Below are 19811 nucleotides of genomic sequence, written 5' to 3'. Positions count from 1 at the left end.
ATGTAAATGGATTTAACACTCCAACTAAAAGACATAGACTGGCTGAATGGATAGAAAAAACAAGACCCATATATATGCTATCTACAAGAAACCCACTTCAGACCTCAAGACACATATAGACTGAAAGTGAGAGGATGGAAAAGTATATTCCATGCAAATTGGAAGCAAAAGAAATCTGGAGTAGCAATCCTCATATCAGACAAAATAGACCTTAAAAAAAAGAAGGTTACAAGAGATAAGGAAGGACACTGCATAATGATCAGGGATCAATCCAAGAGGAAGACATAACAATTGTAAATATTTATGCACCCAACAAAGGAGCACCTCAATACATAAGATAAACATTAACAGACAGAAAAGGAGAAATTGACATAACACAATAAGAGTAGGAGACTTTAACACCCCACTCACACCAATGGACAGATTATCAAAACAAAAAAGTAAGGAAACACAAGTCTGAAATGATACATTGGACGAGATGGATCTCATTGATATCTTCAGGACATTCCATTCAAATGCAGAGGAATACACCTTCTTCTCAAGTGCACATGGAGCATTATCCAGGACAGACCACATTTTGGTTCACAAATCAAACCTAGGTCAATTTAAGAAAACTGAAATCATATCAAGCATCTTCTCCAACCACAACACTATGAGACTAGATATTAATTACACAAAAAAACTGTAAAAAACACAAACACATGGAAATTAAATAACACATTTCTAAATAACCAACAGGTTACTTAAGAAATCAAAATGGAAATCAAAAAATTTCTTGAAAGAGATGACAATGAAAATGCAACAACTCAAAACCTATGGGATGCAGCAAAAGCAGTTCTAAGAGGGAAATTTATAGCAATACAATCCTACCTCAAGAAACAAGAAAATCATGGGATAGACAACCTAACTTTACACCTAAAACCACTGGAAAAAGAAGAACAAAAAACCCCCAAAATTAGTAGGAGGAAAGAAATCATAAAGATCTGAGCAGAAATAAATGAAAAAGAATCGAAAGAAACTATTGTAAACATCAATAAAACTAAAAGCTGGTTCTTTGAGGAGTTAAACAAAATTAACAAACCTTTAGCCAGACTCATCAAGAGAAAAAGAGAGAAGAATCAAATCAACAAAATTAGAAATGAAAACGGAGAGGTTACAACAGACAATGAAGAAATACAAAGGATTATGAGACTATTACGAACAACTATATGGCAATAACGGAGAAGGCAATGGCACCCCACTCCAGTACTCCTGCCTGGAGAATCCCAGGGACGGGGTAGCCTGGTGGGCTGCCATCTACGGGGTTGCACAGAGTCAGACACGACTGAAGCAACTTAACAGCAGCAGCATATGGCAATAAAATAGATAACCTGGAAGAAATGGATAGATTCTTAGAAAAGTTTAATCTTCCAAGACTGAACCAGGAAGAAATAGAAATTATGAACAACCCAATTATAAGCACTGAAATTGAAGCTGTGATCAAAATTCTCCCAAAAAACAAAAGCTCAGGACCAGATAGCTTCACAGGAGAATTCTGTCAAACATTTTGAGAAGAGCTAATGCTTATCCTTCTAAAGATCTTTCAAAAACTTGCAGAGGAAGGAACACTTCCAAACACATTCTATGAGACCACCATCACCCTGATATCAAAACCTGACAAAGACAACACACAAAAAGAAAAGTACAGGTCAATATCACTGATGAACATAGATGCAAAAATCCTCAACAAAATTTTAGCAAACAGAATTCAGCAACACATCAAAAAGCTCATACACCATGATCAAGTTGGGTTTATTCCAGGAATGCAAGGATTCTTCAGTATACGCAAATCAATCAATGTGATACACCACATTAACAAACTGAAAAATAAAAACATATTGTAATCTCAATAGATGCAGAAAAAGCCTTTGACAAAATTCAGCACCTATTATGATTAAAACTCTTCAAAAAATGGGCATAGAAGAAACCTACCTCAACATAGTAAAGGCCATATAAGATAAGCCTAGGGCAAACATTATTCTCAATGGTTAGAAACTGAAAGCATTCCCCCTAAGATCAGGAACAAGACAAGGGTATCCACTTTTGCCACCATTATTCAACATAGTTCTAGAAGTCCTAGCTACAGCAATCAGAGAAGAAAAAGAAATAAAAGGAATCTAGATTGGAAAAGAAGAAGTAAAGCTCTCACTGTTTGCAGATGACATGATACTATACGTAGAAAACCCTAAAGATAGTATCAGAAAATTACTAGAGTTAATCAGTGAATTTAGCAAAGTTGTGGGATAAAAAATCAATATACAGAAATTACTTGCATTTCTATATAATAAAAATGGAAAATCAGAAAGAGAAATTAAGGAATCAAACCCATTCATCATTGCAACAAAAGGAATTAAATATATAGGAATAAACATACCTAAGGAGATGAAATAACTGTACATAGAAAATTATAAGACACTGATGAAAGAAATAAAAGATGACAAACAGATGGAGAGATATTCCATGTTCCTAGGTAGGAAGAATCAATATTGTGAAAATGACTATACTACCAAATGCAATCTACAGATTCAATGCAATTCCTAGGCATTTTTCACAGAACTAGAAAAAAAATTCACAATTCTTATGGAAACACAAAAGACCCTGAATAGCCAAAGCAGTCTTGAGTAAAAAGAATGGAGCTGGAGGAATCAACATTCCTGACCTCAGATTATACTACAAAGCTACAGTCATCAAGACCATATGGTACTGCCACAAAAACAGAAATATAGACCAATGGAAAAAGATATAAAGCCCAGATATAAACCCATGCACCTATGGGTACCTTCTTTCTGATAAAGGAGACAAGACTATACAATGGAGCAAAGACCAGCCTCTTCAATAAATGGTGCTGGGAAAACTGGACAGCTACATGTAAAAGAATGAAATGAAAGCACTTCCTAACACCATACACAAAGATAAACTCAAAATGGATTAAAGACCTAAATGTAAAACCAGAATCTATAAACCTCTTAGAGGAAAACATAGGCAGAACACTCGACACAAATCAAAGCAAGATCCTCTATGACCCACCTCCTAGTGTAACAGAAATAAAAACAAAAGTAAACAAGTGGGATCTAATTAAACTTAAAAGCTTTCTTACAGCAAAAGAAACTATAAGCAAGGTGAAAGAGAACCCTGTAAACTAGAGAAAATAATAGCAAATGAAACTGACAAAGGATTAATTTCCAAAATATACAAACAGCTCATACAACTCAACATCAGGAAAACAAACAACCTAATTAAAAAGTGGGAAAAAGATCTAAACAGACATTTCTCCAAAGAAGACATACAGATGGCTGACAAACACATGAAAAGATCCTCAACATCACTCATTATTAGAGAAATGCAAATCAAAACCACAATGAGATATCACCTCACACAGGTCAGAATGACCATCATCAAAAAGTCTACAAACAGTAAATGCTGGAGAGGGTATGGAGAAAAGGCCACACTCTTGCACAGTTGACGGAAATGTAAATTGATACAGCCACTATAGAAGTTGGTATGGATATTCCTTATAATATTAGGAATAAAACCACCATATGACCCAGTAATCCCACTCCTAGGCATATACCCTGAGGAAATCAAAATTGAAAAAGCTACATGTATCCCATTGTTCATTGCAGCACTATTTACAATAGGTAGAACTTGGAAGCAACCTAGATGTCCATTGACAGATGAATGGATAAAGAATTGTGGTACATATACACAATGGAACATTACTCACCCATAAAAAGGAACACATTTGAGTCAGTTCTGATGAGGTGGATGAACCTAGAACCTATTATACAGAGTGAAGTGAGTCAGAAAGAGAAAGATAAATATCGTATTCTAGTGCACATATGCGGAATCTAGAAAAATGGTACCGAAGAACTTATTTACAGGGCAGCAATGGAGAAACAGACATAGAGAATAGACTTACGGACAAGGGGGGCGGGGAGAGGGTGAGATGTATGGAAAGAGTAACATGGAAACTTACATTACCATATGTAAAATAGATAGTCAAATAAATTTGCTGTATGACTCAGGAAACTCAAACCAGGACTCTGTATCAACCTAAAGGGTTGGGATGGGAGGGAGATGTGAGGGAGGTTCAAAAGGGTGGGGATATATGTATGGCTGATTCATGTTGAGGTTTGAGAAACCAACAAAATTCTGTAAAGCAATTATTCTTCAACAAAAAAATATATTAAAGAGAAAAAAATAATAAAATGTAAATCATTAAACACCATAGAGTTCCATGCTAAATAATTGTAAATAGCAGACATTAACATTAATCTTAAGGAAAATTACATCCCTAATTCCCTTAGACAAAATAGTGGACCAGGTTATTGATGCTTTTTTTATTCAGTTTTTTCCCCCATAATTTAATAAAAACACATTATTGAAGTCTAAATGAGATGGAACAATCTCACTAAATTGCTTTTTTATCCCCTTGCCAAGTGTTATAACTTCACCTCAGTTCTAAATGAATAATAGCCTCACCTTTAATAAAACCATTTTGTTCACTGTTCAAGTAATATATATTTCAGATAATAAGATGCAAAGGAATGAAATTATTATCATTCAGATCTTTGATTGTATGAAAGATTCATTAAATTTTTATTAAAATACTCATGGGTTATATAAGTAACTATGCTGGAAGGAATATGCAATATCCTTGAATTGGTGACATATTATTTCTCCCTCCCAAGCTTTATTGAGACATAATTGAGAGGCAGCATTGCATTAATGTAAGGAGTACATAAGGTATACATAGTGATTTGGTTCGTGTATATACGGCAAAATGATTACTACAGTAAGTTCAGTTAATATCCATCACTGCACAGTTACATGTGTTTTTTTTTTTTTCTTGTGATGAGAACTTTTAAGGCCTACTAGATTAGCAGCTTTCAAATAACAGTATGATTACACATAGTAGCCCTGATGTACATTATACCCCCAGGACTTACTTATCTTATAACTGGAAGTTTGCACCTATTGCCCATCTTCATTCACCATCCCCCACCTCCCCTGCTGCCTTTGTCAACCACCTATCTGCTCTGTTTCTAGGAGTATTTTCTTTTTTTTCATATTCCACATGTATATGAAATTATACAGTGTTTTTCTATCTGGTTTATCTCATTTAGCATAATGCCTTCAAAGTCCATTTATGTTGTTGTAAGTGGCAGAATTTTCTTATTTTTATATTTGAATATTATTCTGTATTATTAATAATATCTATAGAAACATACACATACATATGTGTATTCCAAAATGCCAATGCCAAGGAACACAGAGCAGGTCACGAAACTCTTCTAGATCAAAAATACATTATAAGTAAATGCAATATGTGATACTAATTTTGATCTTGGACCATCAGAAAAATACTTACAAAGGTCATTGTTGGAACAATTTATAAGACTTGGGATATGAACTAGATAATGATATTATTTCAATATAAAATTTCCTGATTTTTATAATTGCATCGTGGTTATGGAAGAGAATGTCCTTATTTCATATAAACATACTGTGAAACAGATTAGTAAGGGAACATATTGTCTTCTCCCTACTCTTAATAGGTTCAGAATAAATAATTTGCATATAAATAGAAGTATATACATCTCTTGATTCACATCTTTATCTATCTAATGCAAAAGAGATAAAATAAAGGAAAATATGGATAGTTAATGGATTTGATAAAGTATATATGAAGGTAGTTTATACTGTTCTTGCAAATTATACCAAAATGAAGAACAAACTTATGGTTACCAAGGGTGGAAGTGGGGAATGGGGCAAACTGGGAGATCAGGATTGACATATATACAATACTATGTATAAAATAGACAACTAATGAGAACCTACTGCTTAGCACAGGGAATCCTACTCAGTGATCCGTGGTGGCCTAAATGGGAAGGAAATCTAAAAAAGAGTAGATATATGTACATGTATGGTTGATTCACTTTGCTGTACAGCAGAAAATAACACAACATTATCAAGCAACTATACTGCAATAAAAATTAATTAAAATCGCTTTCTAACCAGTTTTTAAAAGACCAAACAATGCTGAAAGGTAAATTAGCTGCAAGCACAGGAGAGAAAATATTGGTTAGGAAAATTAGTTAAAATAGCAAATGAAAACTGGTTCTCTTTTAAATCTCCTCCTAGCAATTTTCTTTCTTCTATTTCAACCCCCAATTTGCAAAAGGAAGAAGCAAAGCAAAATATCTACATCTCACATTTAGAGTACAGATATTTTTATCAACTTACTCTAACAAACACCCAATGTTTCCTTATTCTTTGATGTGAAGTTCTAATTGCCTAGGCTTAGAAATTTGGGCAGAGACTTTAAGACAAGACTTTTCAATAGTTGAAGCACCTCTTCTTTCAAATTTATGTATCTAAGCTAAACCTTCCCTGATCTTCTCAGGTGAAAATTTGTGCTAAGCAAAACAGAAAGTACTGTCTAATTCAGAATGTGTCTTGGAAGGCATAAGTTTATGATGCTGAGAGCAAAAGATCTATTTTCCTCTTCCAAGTAACACCATTTTGTACAAATACCTTCTTTTAAAATGAATATTTCAGTTGCTCAGATCAAAATATTTTAGTCTTAAATGTATTAGGTAATAAATACATTTATTAAAACATTTGGTATTATTCTTTAAAAAATAAAATCATATCAAAATTAAAATTCCAAAAATATTGTAGTTACAACTTACCCTTCCTTGTCTCATCGCCTGCCAGTGCCAGCACGGAGCTCCAGCCCCATCACATGGCCAGCAAGAAAGACGCGATTTCCTGGCTATGTACTTTCAGCCCACTATTTTGTCTACCTCAAGTTCCTCAAGACTGAGCAACTTCACTTTCACTTTTCACTTTCCTGCATTGGAGAAGGAAATGGCAACCCACTCCAGTACTCTTGCCTGGAGAATCCCAGGGATGGGGGAGCCTGGTGGGCTGCCGTCTATGGGGTCGCACAGAGTCGGACACGACTGAAGCAACTTAACAGCAGCAGCAGCAGCAGCAGCAGCACTATCTGATCCATGTTGCTAATACAGCATCCAAATCAGAGTAGGCTAGATTGTGCTGTGGACAAAATCTCAGAGGGTTAAAACAACTGAGGTTTCTTTCTCCTCATAACTGTCTTGAGGATCAGCAGGTAGGGCTTTCCTCAGGGTGGTCACTCAGGGTCTAAGGCTGATGGAAAATTGACCTGGACGTGTACTTCCATGATTGCACATCAGAGGCAAAGGAACATGGAAAATCAGGAACTGGCTCTTCATGCTCCTCATCAGAAATGGCTTAAGTCACTTCTGTTTATTTTCTCTTGGTTAAAGAAGTCATATTAGCATGCCTAATTTCATAGGAAGTACAGTCTTCTTGGAAGGAGACTGAAACAGCACATAGATCTCTAGTCACAGGGTTTTTCTTTTTTTTTTTTTTTTTTTTACTTCACACTAATATTATTGTGCATATTAGTTTTCTTCAGTGAATTGTGACTGTAGTTTTTATGCCCTAGTCACAGGAGCCTGGTAGGCTGCAGTCCATGGGGTCGCTAAGGGTCGGACACGACTGAGACGTCACTTTCACTTTTCACTTTCACGCATTGGAGAAGGAAATGGCAACCCACTCCAGTGTTCTTGCTTGGAGAACCCCAGGGACGGGGGATCCTGGTGGGCTGCCGTCTATGGGGTCACACAGAGTCGGACATGACTGAGGTGACTTAGCAGCATCCTTCCATTCAACTCTTCAAGCCAGTGTTTTGTATGAAGTAGGTGTTTACTGCCTTTTGTCTGACTGACTGTGCACCAAGAGATTTGCCCAAGGTTGTAGAACCTGTGGGATTTGGACCCATGTCTCTGAATTTCTAGTCCTTTCACTTTCCACTACACAATGCAATTAAAAATCCATAGACTTTCCTGACATGGTCTCACTTAAGTTGCTACTTGCCGATAGGAACTACCCTAACTTTACTATACTAGTTAATATTTATTGGCCTCAATCTGTATGCAATAGCCCAGTTTAGAATACATTTACAGCCAAGAATACAAACAAAAGATACATTGATTAAAATCCCATGGATGAAAACACATTTCATTAACTGCTGTGATTTTTCACTTTTGCTTTTAAAAGTCTTTCTTCCATTGTTTCTCTTTCATGGCTCTTTTCATTGCAAACTGAACCACAGAGTCTTTTAAAATTGTATGCTTTTAATAACAAAGGCCAAGGAAATTCCAAAAGCCTTCAAAAGGTACAGGAAATATCAAAGTCTAAAATAATTCTTCAAAGTAAATTTCACCAGGGATGCCATATGTTCTTGGTTAACACATTAAATTAAAAAATGTGATTGTAAAACCAGATTCCCATTCATCCTGATGATGATGATGACGATGATGAAGAATTTCTCAGGTACCAGTGGAACACTGAACTAATAACCTTAGTCCTCTCCCTTTGGAAATGAGAAGAGTGGGACTGACTGCGGCAACAGTGCTGAGCAGTGAGATACTCTGAAAGAGCTTTTGTCGGTTAGGTACATTGAATCATTATCACTTCAGTGAATGGCAACAAAATAGGCAATCTTGTGCAGATCAGGATGGCTTTCAGTGCAAGTCAGAATTTCAATGTGTGGCAGAAAATGAATAGAGATGATAAATTCAGGAGGCGGCATGCAGGAGTAGCTCAAATGCAAAGCATCTGTTGTTGCCTGGCTCCCAGGAAGCTTGAGTTACGGGGGCGGGGGGGGGGGGGGAGGGGAGGTTTCTTATTCTGCTATAATGTCTGTCAGGTTGAGGAGCCAGGTCAGGGACTGGTAAGTGTTGTGGCTCCTTCTACCACCAACCACTGACATAGGACAAAAGTAAAATTGCCTTGCTTACTCAGGTTTCCAAATGCAAAATGGACCCAATTTGTATATCTTTGATTTGGGATGATGCTTCAGTATCTCCCTGTGAGTGTGAGTAATCTCTTAAGTGATAGATCATTTTATGAGGCTTCTAACTAAGATGAACAAGCCTGTTTTGCTAACATAAAATTGGCAGGAACTGGAGCTTGAAATTTGAATGGGGTCCAAACTGAATATTTGCACAAGTTTGAAGAGGCACAGATGATTTTATGCAAATTATTTGTTCATAGAATGCTTCCCCAGGCACATCTGCACATCTCACGTGGGCTGAAAGTGCGAAAGGAGAGACACTTTAGTTAATATGACTGCCTTTTTGGTGTGTTTGCTTCTTCTTAGTACTTAGAAATTAAATTAGAAAATTGAAATCTAACATATATGCAGAACTTTTATTAATATAGGACCTAGGTTAAGTGCTTTGAAATTACTAGAGGTACTATTACTATTATTGTTCTCATTTTACTGGTGAGGAAAATGAGGCTTAGGTGCATCCAGAGTCAAGCCAGTGCCCCACAACAGTGAGTGGCAGATGGCACTCTTTTTTCAGAATTCAGGTTCTCTTACACTGTACTATAAGAACCTTCTTAGATAATACAGAGTAACTCTAAGGGACTGAGTTATTATTTAATACTCATATGAACTTGCCTGATAAAAAGAATAATAGAAACTCAGATAAAAAAAAAAAAAAAAAAACTTCAAATTTTTCACTCTTACCCTAAACTCTGCAGGACATTCTTTATGAGGTAGGGCAGCTCCATTCATTTCCAGGAAACTAAATAGAATATCCTATTAAACCAATAGGCCTTTAGATTTTGACGATCTAATAAGCACCCCACCCCTGCATAATATTATTAGTGAGAAAGGTAGAGAATTCCTATCTTTTCCTATCTGATATATGCAATTCAACTATTAGTATTATGTAAGCTTGACATAGATTGCAGTAAGGGGTCTGTTTATACTTTGTTTGATTGGCCCTCCTTTCACTTCTGTTTCCCCCATTCTCATGGTTCAAATCTGGAAAGTGAAGGTGTTGTGCTAGAAAGATGCTAGAAATGGATGAACGGGACTTGGGATCTTACTGCAATTTAAGGGCTTATAATCTTAGAGAAATCCTCCTTCCTGAGTAAGGTTTGGCCGGGCCAAAGATGCTGGAATCTCCTCTGACTCCTCCTTTTCATGCTAACTGATACATCAGCAATCTTATGAGCCCCCCTTCCAAAGATTTTTGAATTTGGCCAGAAGCCATTACGCCTGCATTCTGGGCTGATTTCACGTCACATCTCCCCTGGACTACTTCCACTCTCACCCACTGGTAGTGCCTCACTGGTCTTCACTGGTCTCCTTGCTTCCACCTGATACCATGATACCACCACAGCTTATCCTTACAGAGGCTAGAGTGACTCTTTTAAAGCACAAGTCATACACCCCTAACTCTTCCACCCAAACCCACTCAGAGGCTTCCCATCTCAATCCATGCCCTTTTGGATCTCTCCGATCTCATTTCCTGCCATACTGCCATCTCTCGCCCTGCTCCAGCCATACTAGATGCCTCTTAGGATACTTCTGGTATGGCGCAGTTTCACGGGACCCACCTCCCTATAAGAAATCCCCTCCTCCTATATTCTCTCAAAACCTCTGGTCACTTTGTTTAGATTTGTAAATATTCAAAGAAACACTTTCCTCCTTCTCATGTCAATGCCTTTGACTACACTGTACACTCTTACCATTATTTATATTTATCCTTAACACTTACCACATAATATATCCTATATTTAATGTTTATTTATTGTCTGTCTGTTTTCAAGTAGAATGCAAGTTCCATGAGAGTTTGGACTTGATTTATTTTGTTCACTGCTTAGTGTTTGATGAATGACCAAATGAGTGGCATGGAGCCATGTGGTGGGACCACATTCAGGGGGTTTTCGTTTAGAGGCCAGGAGACGTGATAAAATTAAAGCCAATGTGTAAAAAGTAATATGTAAAAAAAGTATATTTGATAGGCATTCCCCAAATAGGTGTATTCCATAGACATAACAAAGTATTATTTCATAGGCATCCAGATTTTCCTTACAGGTTGAGAAGGTTTAGCTCAGCTGGTAAAGAATCTGCCTACAATGCAGGAGACCCCGGTTTGATTGCTGGGTTGGAAAGATCCCCTGGAGAAGAGATAGGCTACCTACTCCTGTATTTGTGGGCTTCCCTGGTGGCTCAGCTGGTAAAGAATCTGCCTGCAAAGCGGGAAACCTGGGTTTGATCCCTGGGTTGGGAAGATTCCCCTGGAGAAGGGAAAGGCTACCCACTCCAGTATTCTGGCCTGGAGAATTCCGTGGACTATAATTCATGGGGTTGCAAGGAGTTGGACATGACTGAGTGACTTTCATTTTCACTTGGGAATGTCTAAATCAAATTTGATGAAGAGTTCCAAAGGGAGGAAAGAAGAGTTGTGGGAAAAAATTCTGTCATCCAAAATCTCAAAGATAATAATTGAATGAGTAAGTTGAGGTCAACCTGGAGTTTGGAATTTTTTGTTTCTTTAAGACACAGCTCAAATTCAACATCTGTTGATCATCTACTGCATGTGAGGGACTTTGCTAAGTGATAACTTAGGTTGTCACATCTAAATGCATAACAACTTCATGATTTAGGTCATTATGATTCCCAGATGTAGTCGAGGAAACGGAGGCTCAGAGAGTTTGAATAACGTGTCCAAGGATGACCTGCTGCTCTGATGATTCTCTTCTATCAAGTCTCACTCAGCTGCTTTGGATGGTAAAGGATCTCTTTTTTCTCCTAATTGCTGGGCCATTTATTGTACTCTGACCATATACTCACATGTTCTCAGTTATTGCATACCTGTCTCATCAAGACATGTTGAATTACTGTAAGAAACAGTTTCCTTTTGTTCAAGTACATCTAGACTTCTAGTTTCTAGGACCAATTAGTTTTAAAAGTATTGACACATTGAAATGACCACTGGTTTGCAATATTCTCCATAAAAGCTTCTGGTCATCACTTTTATTGAAGCATACAAGTATAATCTTTCTACAGATATAAATATATGATGATATGCTTTTTAATTTTTATAAATATAGTGCTCTTCTGGAGTATTTTAGTTCTATAATTAATTTAGTTCCTATAGTTCTACAAAATTTCAGGTTAGAGAACAGATTATATCACAAGTATACATTTTAGAAATATGGAAGATATTTATTGCAACTAGTTCAAGAATTCCAGTTAAAGTTAGCATACAGAAGAGGTCAAAACATGACTGTATAATGGTTAAAGACTTTAGCCAACTATCAAACTCTGACTCCTTGAGCAAGTTTCTTAGAGCCTCAGTTTCCTCATTTCTATAATGAGCTAATGCAGTTAAAGCACTGACCACATTTACCAGCTTAGCACACAGAAAACACTTGATAAATGCTACTGATTATTACATTGTTACTTTTGTTAAGAGGAGGTATAATATGGCAAAAGATTGGAAATCCTACCCCACATATCAGTCTTCAGAACATGAATAGTAATAGGAAATTATGCTGGGATATACCATACACCAAAATCAATAGGAGGTAGAACTTGAGTCCTTTAAAATTACGTAGAAACAAGTACAATGACAATGCAATTATATGGCGTTTCACTTCATGTGTGACACCCTGGCAAACAGAAAACAAAGCTGAAATGGAACACATTTCTGTCGACGTGAAGCATTACCCCTTCCCTTCTTCTCTTGTTACCCAGGCTCTCTGTTATGTTGTTTTTAAGCCATTTTGTGATGTGGTGCTCCTACTTCTTCCTTCAATCCATTTTCCTCAAAAAAATTCTGCCAGGAGATCTGAGAGCAGATGGTGCCTTATTGTTCTGGAAAGTAGTACTTTTGCTGAGTGTTTGATCACACTTTTCTGTTGGGGACTGGCTTGTCAGCGACTTGTGCCATCATGGTAAGATAATATGCCAAGGCAAATGAAAACAGCATATTTGCTAAGCCTGTCAGAAGATATATTGACAATCGCATCAAAACTTGAAAGTATGGCTTCAATTGTTAAAACATATGAAAGGAACTTTCATTTTCTCAAGTAAATCCAGGTTTGAAGCCTGTGTATATATCATCATATGAAGAGAAGCAATCTACACAGACAGTAACACTAACTTCTGAAAACATCTACCTAACATAGGAAAGATAAAGATTGCTTCATTTAGTGAATAAACACCATTGGATCCCCTTTGTGTCATGCCTTGTGCTAGGCACTGGAGGTGAGTCAGACACAGTTCATAACTTAATGGGATTCCAGTTTTGAGGATGAGAAAAACATCATAACAGATAAATTAAGCTACGTAATGAAAAATTATGTAAAAAAGCTATATAAAGAAAAATATGGTTATTCTTTACTTCCCTACCCCATAGGCTAGTGGGTAGGGCAGTCTATTTCTTTCTCCTGATTCTGTCTTTCCCTTTCTGGCTGTGCCCTGGGAGGCGGGCCCCAGCTTCCTGCTCCCTCACCAGCTGCCTTGAGTTGAGTTTAGTCAAAGGTGTCAAGGGCAGGAGTGTCAGAGCCTTGACAGTGTTCTGCCTCACTTCCTCCTGCTTTGACACCTAGCTTCTAATAGTGGTTGTGTGCTTCCGTGGGTGTTACTGCCTCCATCCTCTGCTTCTCCACAACTCCAGCTCTCACTGGATTCTGGGTAACCCTGCCTCCTCCTTCCTTAAAGTGAGGAAGCCTTCGAACCTGGGTTTATTTGACAAACTGAACATACTCCTTCCTTCCCACTTCAGCTCTCTTGGCGGTAGCAAATTCCGTTGTTGCTATTCTCTGGGTGCCTCAATATTTCTCGTCTGTTTCCTTTACTGTGCATCCCTCAGAGGTGGACCTTTATTTCAACGCTCTTCACTTAAAACAACTAAGTCTGTTTCTTACCAGAACTGTGACAGATATAAAGACTATAATAGAGGTACTAATAGAAGTACTGGTTTATTCAACATTCATTCAATCATAGACTATTTATTGAGTGCCTATAGGTGACACTGGATTAGTTACAAGGTATACATCAGTACTTTCTAGTAGACTTGATGGAAATTTTCTGCACTGCCCAGTATGCTAGCCACTAGGCACATGTGATTACTGAACACTTGAAATACAGCAAATGTGATTGAGTCATTGAATTTAATGTTAATAATTTAAATTTATATAGTCACATGCAGCTGTTGGTCAGGGGCTACAGTATTACACAGCACCAGTATGGACTCATCTGAACGGGAGCCTGAATAACTATTTCTTCTGGCTGGATGCCGAGTTGGAAAAAGAATTTGTTTCAAGATATGGCTGGGACGGTGGCATTTGAGCTGCTCTGTAGATAAGTGGGTCTTTACCAGGCAGATAAGTGTAGAGTGCATTCTGGGCAAAAAGAAGGTCTTATGTAAATGCTGAGAAGCTCTGGCATATGGAAGGTAAACACACAGTATTCAGAGTGGTTAGATAATAAAGATTAAGAGGCATGTGTTGGAAAAGAAGCTGGGAACATGGGTTGGAGCCGCATGGTGAGGAGTCTTATTTCATATCCACGTTTTGCTTATCTTTTTTTACTCCATAATAACAGAACCAGGTGGGTTGTTTTAAAACATGGATATTTAGCATGATAGTAATAATATATACATATTCCTTTAAAATATTCCATTGAGCTTTCAATTTCAAGAAATATTTCAGTAATTATTTACTGTATACTCAGTTTTGTTGCTGTCTATTCTTTGGACTTATAATACATTAGTGATCTAGCTTGATCCGGGGACATGCAGGGTGCCATGGAGGCTAGGTGGGGTACACATATAGACAAGACTTAAGAGAATCAGAGAAGAATTCCAGGAGATACACATGGTGATGTCTTTGCTTGGCCTAAAGAAGGGGTAGGCTTCCCCAGTGGCTCAGCGGTAAAGAATCCACCTGCCAGTGCAGGAGATGTGGGTTCAAGCCCTGGATCGGGAGGATCCCCTGGAGAAGGAAATGGTAACCCACTCCAGTATTCTTGCCTGAGAAATCCCTTGGACAGAAGAGCCTGGTGGGCTTCAGTCCATGGAGCCACAAAAGAGTTAGTTAGACACAACTTAGTGACTGAACCACAACAACAGCGAAGAAGGGACAGGAGTTTTCTAGGTGAATCAGTGTACCTGTGTGAGTCGTGTGCGGGAGGGGTGGACTGATGGGATTGCAACAGAATGTGTTCCTGTCAGAAAACCTTGAATGGGAAGTGATAGCAGGACTGAGACAAAGTAGGTATGGTCTAAAGGATCAGATCTAAACAGCTCTAAGGTATAAAACAATCATTTCAGACGGATATCTGTGTAGAATGGTTTGGAAAGAGAAAAACTGGAGTGCCAGTTAGAAGACTGTATTAACAATGCAGGGAAAATGTAATGGTGATTGAAAACGGGTAATGTGTGTTTGAATACAGATTCTGAGCAATAATTTATCTCAATTGTGATCTTTCACACTTCCCAAACTATGTTTCTCTGAAAAATAAAACAACTCTGGTTTTGTTCTGGGTCATAAATATAGTAGCTGTTAGTTAACAAGTAATTCTTATGTGCCACTCTTCCATGTCTTTGCATGCTGTATATTAATTTCATGTAATCCTCAAAACAACCCTATTAGGCAGGTACTATCTAGGTGGTCATAACTCTTCTTCCAAGGACTAAGCGTCTTTTAATTTCATGGCTGCAGTCACCATCTGCAGTTATTTTGGAGCCCCAAAAAATAAAGTCTGACACTGTTTCCACTGTTTCCCCATCTATTTCCCATGAAGTGATGGGACCAGACGCCATGATCTTCATTTTCTGAATGTTGAGCTTTAAGCCAACTTTTTCCCTCTCCACTTTCACTTTCATCAAGAGGCTTTTGAGTTCCTCTTCACTTTCTGTCATTAGGGTGGTGTCATCTGTATATCTGAGGTTATTGATATTTCTCCCGGCAATCTTGATTCCAGCTTGTGCTTCTTCCAGCCCAGCATTTCTCATGATGTACTCTGCATATAAGTTAAATAATCAGGGTGACAATATACAGCCTTGACGTACTCCTTTTCCTATTTGGAACCAGTCTGTTGTTCCATGTCCAGTTCTAACTATTGCTTCCTGACCTGCATATAGATTTCTCAATTCTTGCCTTGAGAACCCCATGAACAGTATGAAAAGGCAAAATGATAGGATACTGAAGGAGGAACTCCCCAGGTCAGTAGGTGCCCAATATGCTACTGGAGATCAGTGGAGAAATAACTCCAGAAAGAATGAAGGGATGGAGCCAAAGCAAAATCAATACCCAGTTGTGGATGTGACTGGTGATAGAAGCAAGGTCCAATGCTGTAAAGAGCAATATTGCATAGGAACCTGGAATGTTAGGTCCATGAATCAAGGCAAATTGGAAGTGGTCAAACAGGAGATGGCAAGAGTGAATGTCGACATTCTAGGAATCAGTGAACTAAAATGGACTGGAATGGGTGAATTTAACTTAGATGACGATTATATCTACTACTGCATGCAGGAATCCCTCAGAAGAAATGGAGTAGCCATCATGATCAACAAAAGAGTTCAAAATGCAGTACTTGGATGCAATCTCAAAAATGACAGAATGATCTCTGTTCATTTCCAAGGCAAACCATTCAATATCACAGTAATCCAAGTCTATGCCCCAACAAGTAATACTGAAGAAGCTGAAGTTGAATGGTTCTATGAAGACCTACAAGACCTTTCAGAATGAACACCCAAAAAAGATGTCCTTTTCATTATAAGGGACTGGAATGCAAAAGTAGGAAGTCAAGAAAAACCTGGAGTAACAGGCAAATTTGGCCTTGGAATATGGAATGAAGCAGGGCAAAGACTAATAGAGTTTTGCCAAGAAAATGCAGTGGTCATAGCAAACACCCTCTTCCAACAACACAAGAGAAGACTCTACACATGGACATCACCAGATGGTCAACACCAAAATCAGATTGATTATATTCTTTGCAGCTAAAGATGGAGAAGCTCTATACAGTCAACAAAAACAAGACCAGGAGCTGACTGTGGCTCAGATCATGAACTACTTATTGCCAAATTAAGAATGAAATTGAAGAAAGTAAGGAAAACCACTAGATCATTCATGTATGACCTAATCAAATCCCTTAGGATTATACAGTGGAAGTGAGAAATAGATTTAAGGGACTAGATCTGATATATAGAGTGCCTGATGAACTATGGACTGACGTTTGTGACATTGTACTGGAGACAGGGATCAAGACCATCCCCATGGAAAAGAAATGCAAAAAAGCAAAATGGCCATCTGGGGAGGCCTTACGAATAGCTATGTAAAGAAGAGAAGTGAAAAGCAAAGGAGAAAAGGAAAGATATAAGCATCTGAATGCAGAGTTCCAAAGAATAGCAAGAAGAGATAAGAAAGCCTTCCTCAGTGATCAATGCAAAGAATTAGAGGAAAACGACAGAATGGGAAAGACTAGAGATCTCTTCAAGAAAATTAGAGATACCAAGGGAACATTTCATGCAAAGATAAGCTCGATAAAGGACAGAAATGGTATGGACCTAACAGAAGCAGAAGATATTAAGAAGAGGTGGCAAGAATATACAGACGAACTGTACAAAAAAGAGCTTCACGATCCAGATAATCACGATGGTGTGATCACTCACCTAGACCCAGACATCCTGGAATGTGAAGATAAGTGGGCCTTAGAAAGTGTCACTACGAACAAAGCTAGTGGAGGTGATGGAATTCCAGTAGAGCTATTTCAAATCCTGAAAGATGATGTGTGAAAGTGCTGCACTCAATATGTCAGCAAATTTGGAAAACTCAGCAGTGGCCACAGGACTGGAAAAGGTCAGTTTTCATTCCAATCCCAAAGAAAGGCAATGCCAAAGAATGCTCAAACTACCGCACAATTGCACTCATCTCACATGCTAGTAAAGTAATGCTCAACATTCTCCAAGCCAGGCTTCAGCAATACGTGAACCGTGAACTTCCAGATGTTCAAGCTGGTTTTAGAAAAGGCAGAGGAGCCAGAGACCAAACTGCCAACATCTGCTGGATCATTGGAAAAGCAAGAGAGTTCCAGAAAAACATCTATTTCTGCCTTATTGACTATGCCAAAGCCTTGTGTGGATCACAATAAACTGTGGAAAATTCTGAAAGAGATGCGAATACCAGATCACCTGACCTGCCTCTTGAGAAATTTGTATGCAGGTCAGGAAGTGGCAGTTAGAACTGGACATGGAACAACGGACTGGTTCCAAATAGGAAAAGGAGTACGTCAAGGCTGTATATTGTTACCCTGCTTATTTAACTTATATGCAGAGTACATCATGAGAAACGCTGGGCTGGAAGAAGCACAAGCTGGAATCAAGATTGCCGGGAGAAATATCAATAACCTCAGATATGCAGATGACACCACCCTTTTGGCAGAAAGTGAAAAGGAACTAAAAAGCCTCTTGATGAAGGTGAAAGAGGAGACTAAAAAAGTTGGCTTAAAACTCAACATTCAGAAAATGAAGATCATGGCATCTGGTCCCATCACTTCATGGCAAATAGGTGGGGAAACAGTGGAAACAGTGTCAGACTTTATTTTTTGGGGCTCCAAAATAACTGCAGATGGTGACTGCAGCCATGAAATTAAAAGATGCTTACTCCTTGGAAGAAAAGTTATGACCAACCTAGATAGCATATTGAAAAGCAGAGACATTACTTTGCCAACAAAGGTCCGTCTAGTCAAGGCTATGGTTTTTCCAGTGGTCATGTATGGATGTGAGAGTTGGGTCTGAAGAAGGCTGAGCACCGAAGAATTGATGCTTTTAAACTGTGGTGTTGGAGAAGACTCTTCAGGGTCTCTTGGACTGCAAGGAGAGCCAACAAATCCATTCTGAAGGAGATCAGCCCTGGGATTTCTTTGGAAGGAATGATGCTAAAGCTGAAACTCCAGTGCTTTGGCCACCTCATGCGAAGAGTTGACTCACTGGAAAAGACTCTGATTATGGGGGGGCTTGGGGGCAGGAGGAGAAGGGGATGACAGAAGATGAGATGGCTGTATGACATAACTGACTCAATGGACATGAGTTTGAGTGAACTCCGAAAGTTGGTGATGGACAGGGAGGCCTGGCGTGATACGATTCATGGGTTTGCAAAGAGTTGGTCATGACTTAGTGACTCAACTGAACTGAACTGATTAATATTATGATTTCCTTATTTTACAAATGGACAAATGGAAGTTCAGTTAAATAATGTTCTTCAGGTCACTCTTAGTAATATACAAAGCAGAATTTAAAATTTGGGTATCTGCTTCTAGAACAGACTCATTAAATTATGTCTTCTATAAACATGCTAAAAATTATTCTGCACTGATACTTGGTCACCATTTGTTGATGAGGTGTCTTTTTCTTTATCTTGAATACTGAGTTAACCTGAATATAAAAGATCATCTAATATAGAATAAACTTCAAAAAATGTATGTCTGCCTTATAGCTTTTGAACAGAAAAGGACACTTATTTTATGATGGAAACACGTAAGTGCCAGTGCAGCCAAGATCATCCGCTCTTAAGCCATCCAAAGAGATTACCTAATTTACTATACTATGATTTTCTCCCTAATATTCTTAATGATCAAAATACTTTTCATTTTATGTATTTCAACATGAATAATATTAAATGTTAATATTATTTTAAAGAGATTTTAAGTGGACATGGTTGACGTATTTAGAAAATATCTTTTTATAGACAAGATTATTACTAATGAATACTGAAATATATGTTACTAGAGGCTTGGTGGAGATTTGTAGCTATTGGGATCTGTGTTTATAAGACATACCTTAAGATCACTCATTGCAATGTAGTGTCATCACTCTCAACTGTTTTTTTTTTTTTTTTCTTCCTAAGGA

The 19811-nt window shown here is 37.9% G+C and overlaps 1 long non-coding RNA gene across 1 annotated transcript in view; it reads left to right on the top strand.

Annotated features, from left to right (window-relative positions):
- LOC147369594 (uncharacterized) overlaps positions 1–19577 on the top strand; it is a 52616-nt gene extending 33039 nt beyond the window's left edge. Inside the window, exons 3-4 of the long non-coding RNA XR_015168553.1 lie at positions 11577–11683; positions 18670–19577. This is a non-coding gene — a long non-coding RNA (uncharacterized LOC147369594). The remainder of the gene's footprint in view (positions 1–11576; positions 11684–18669) is intronic.
- Positions 19578–19811: the final 234 nt, after the last annotated feature.

This window comes from Bos grunniens, chromosome 7 (assembly GCF_055505025.1).
Source record: "Bos grunniens cultivar Pamir isolate PY7600 chromosome 7, Bosgru_T2T1.0, whole genome shotgun sequence".
NCBI classification, from domain to species: Eukaryota; Metazoa; Chordata; class Mammalia; order Artiodactyla; family Bovidae; genus Bos; species Bos grunniens.
Note: the sequence above shows the minus strand (reverse complement) of the source record. Positions and strands in the feature narration are given on the sequence as shown.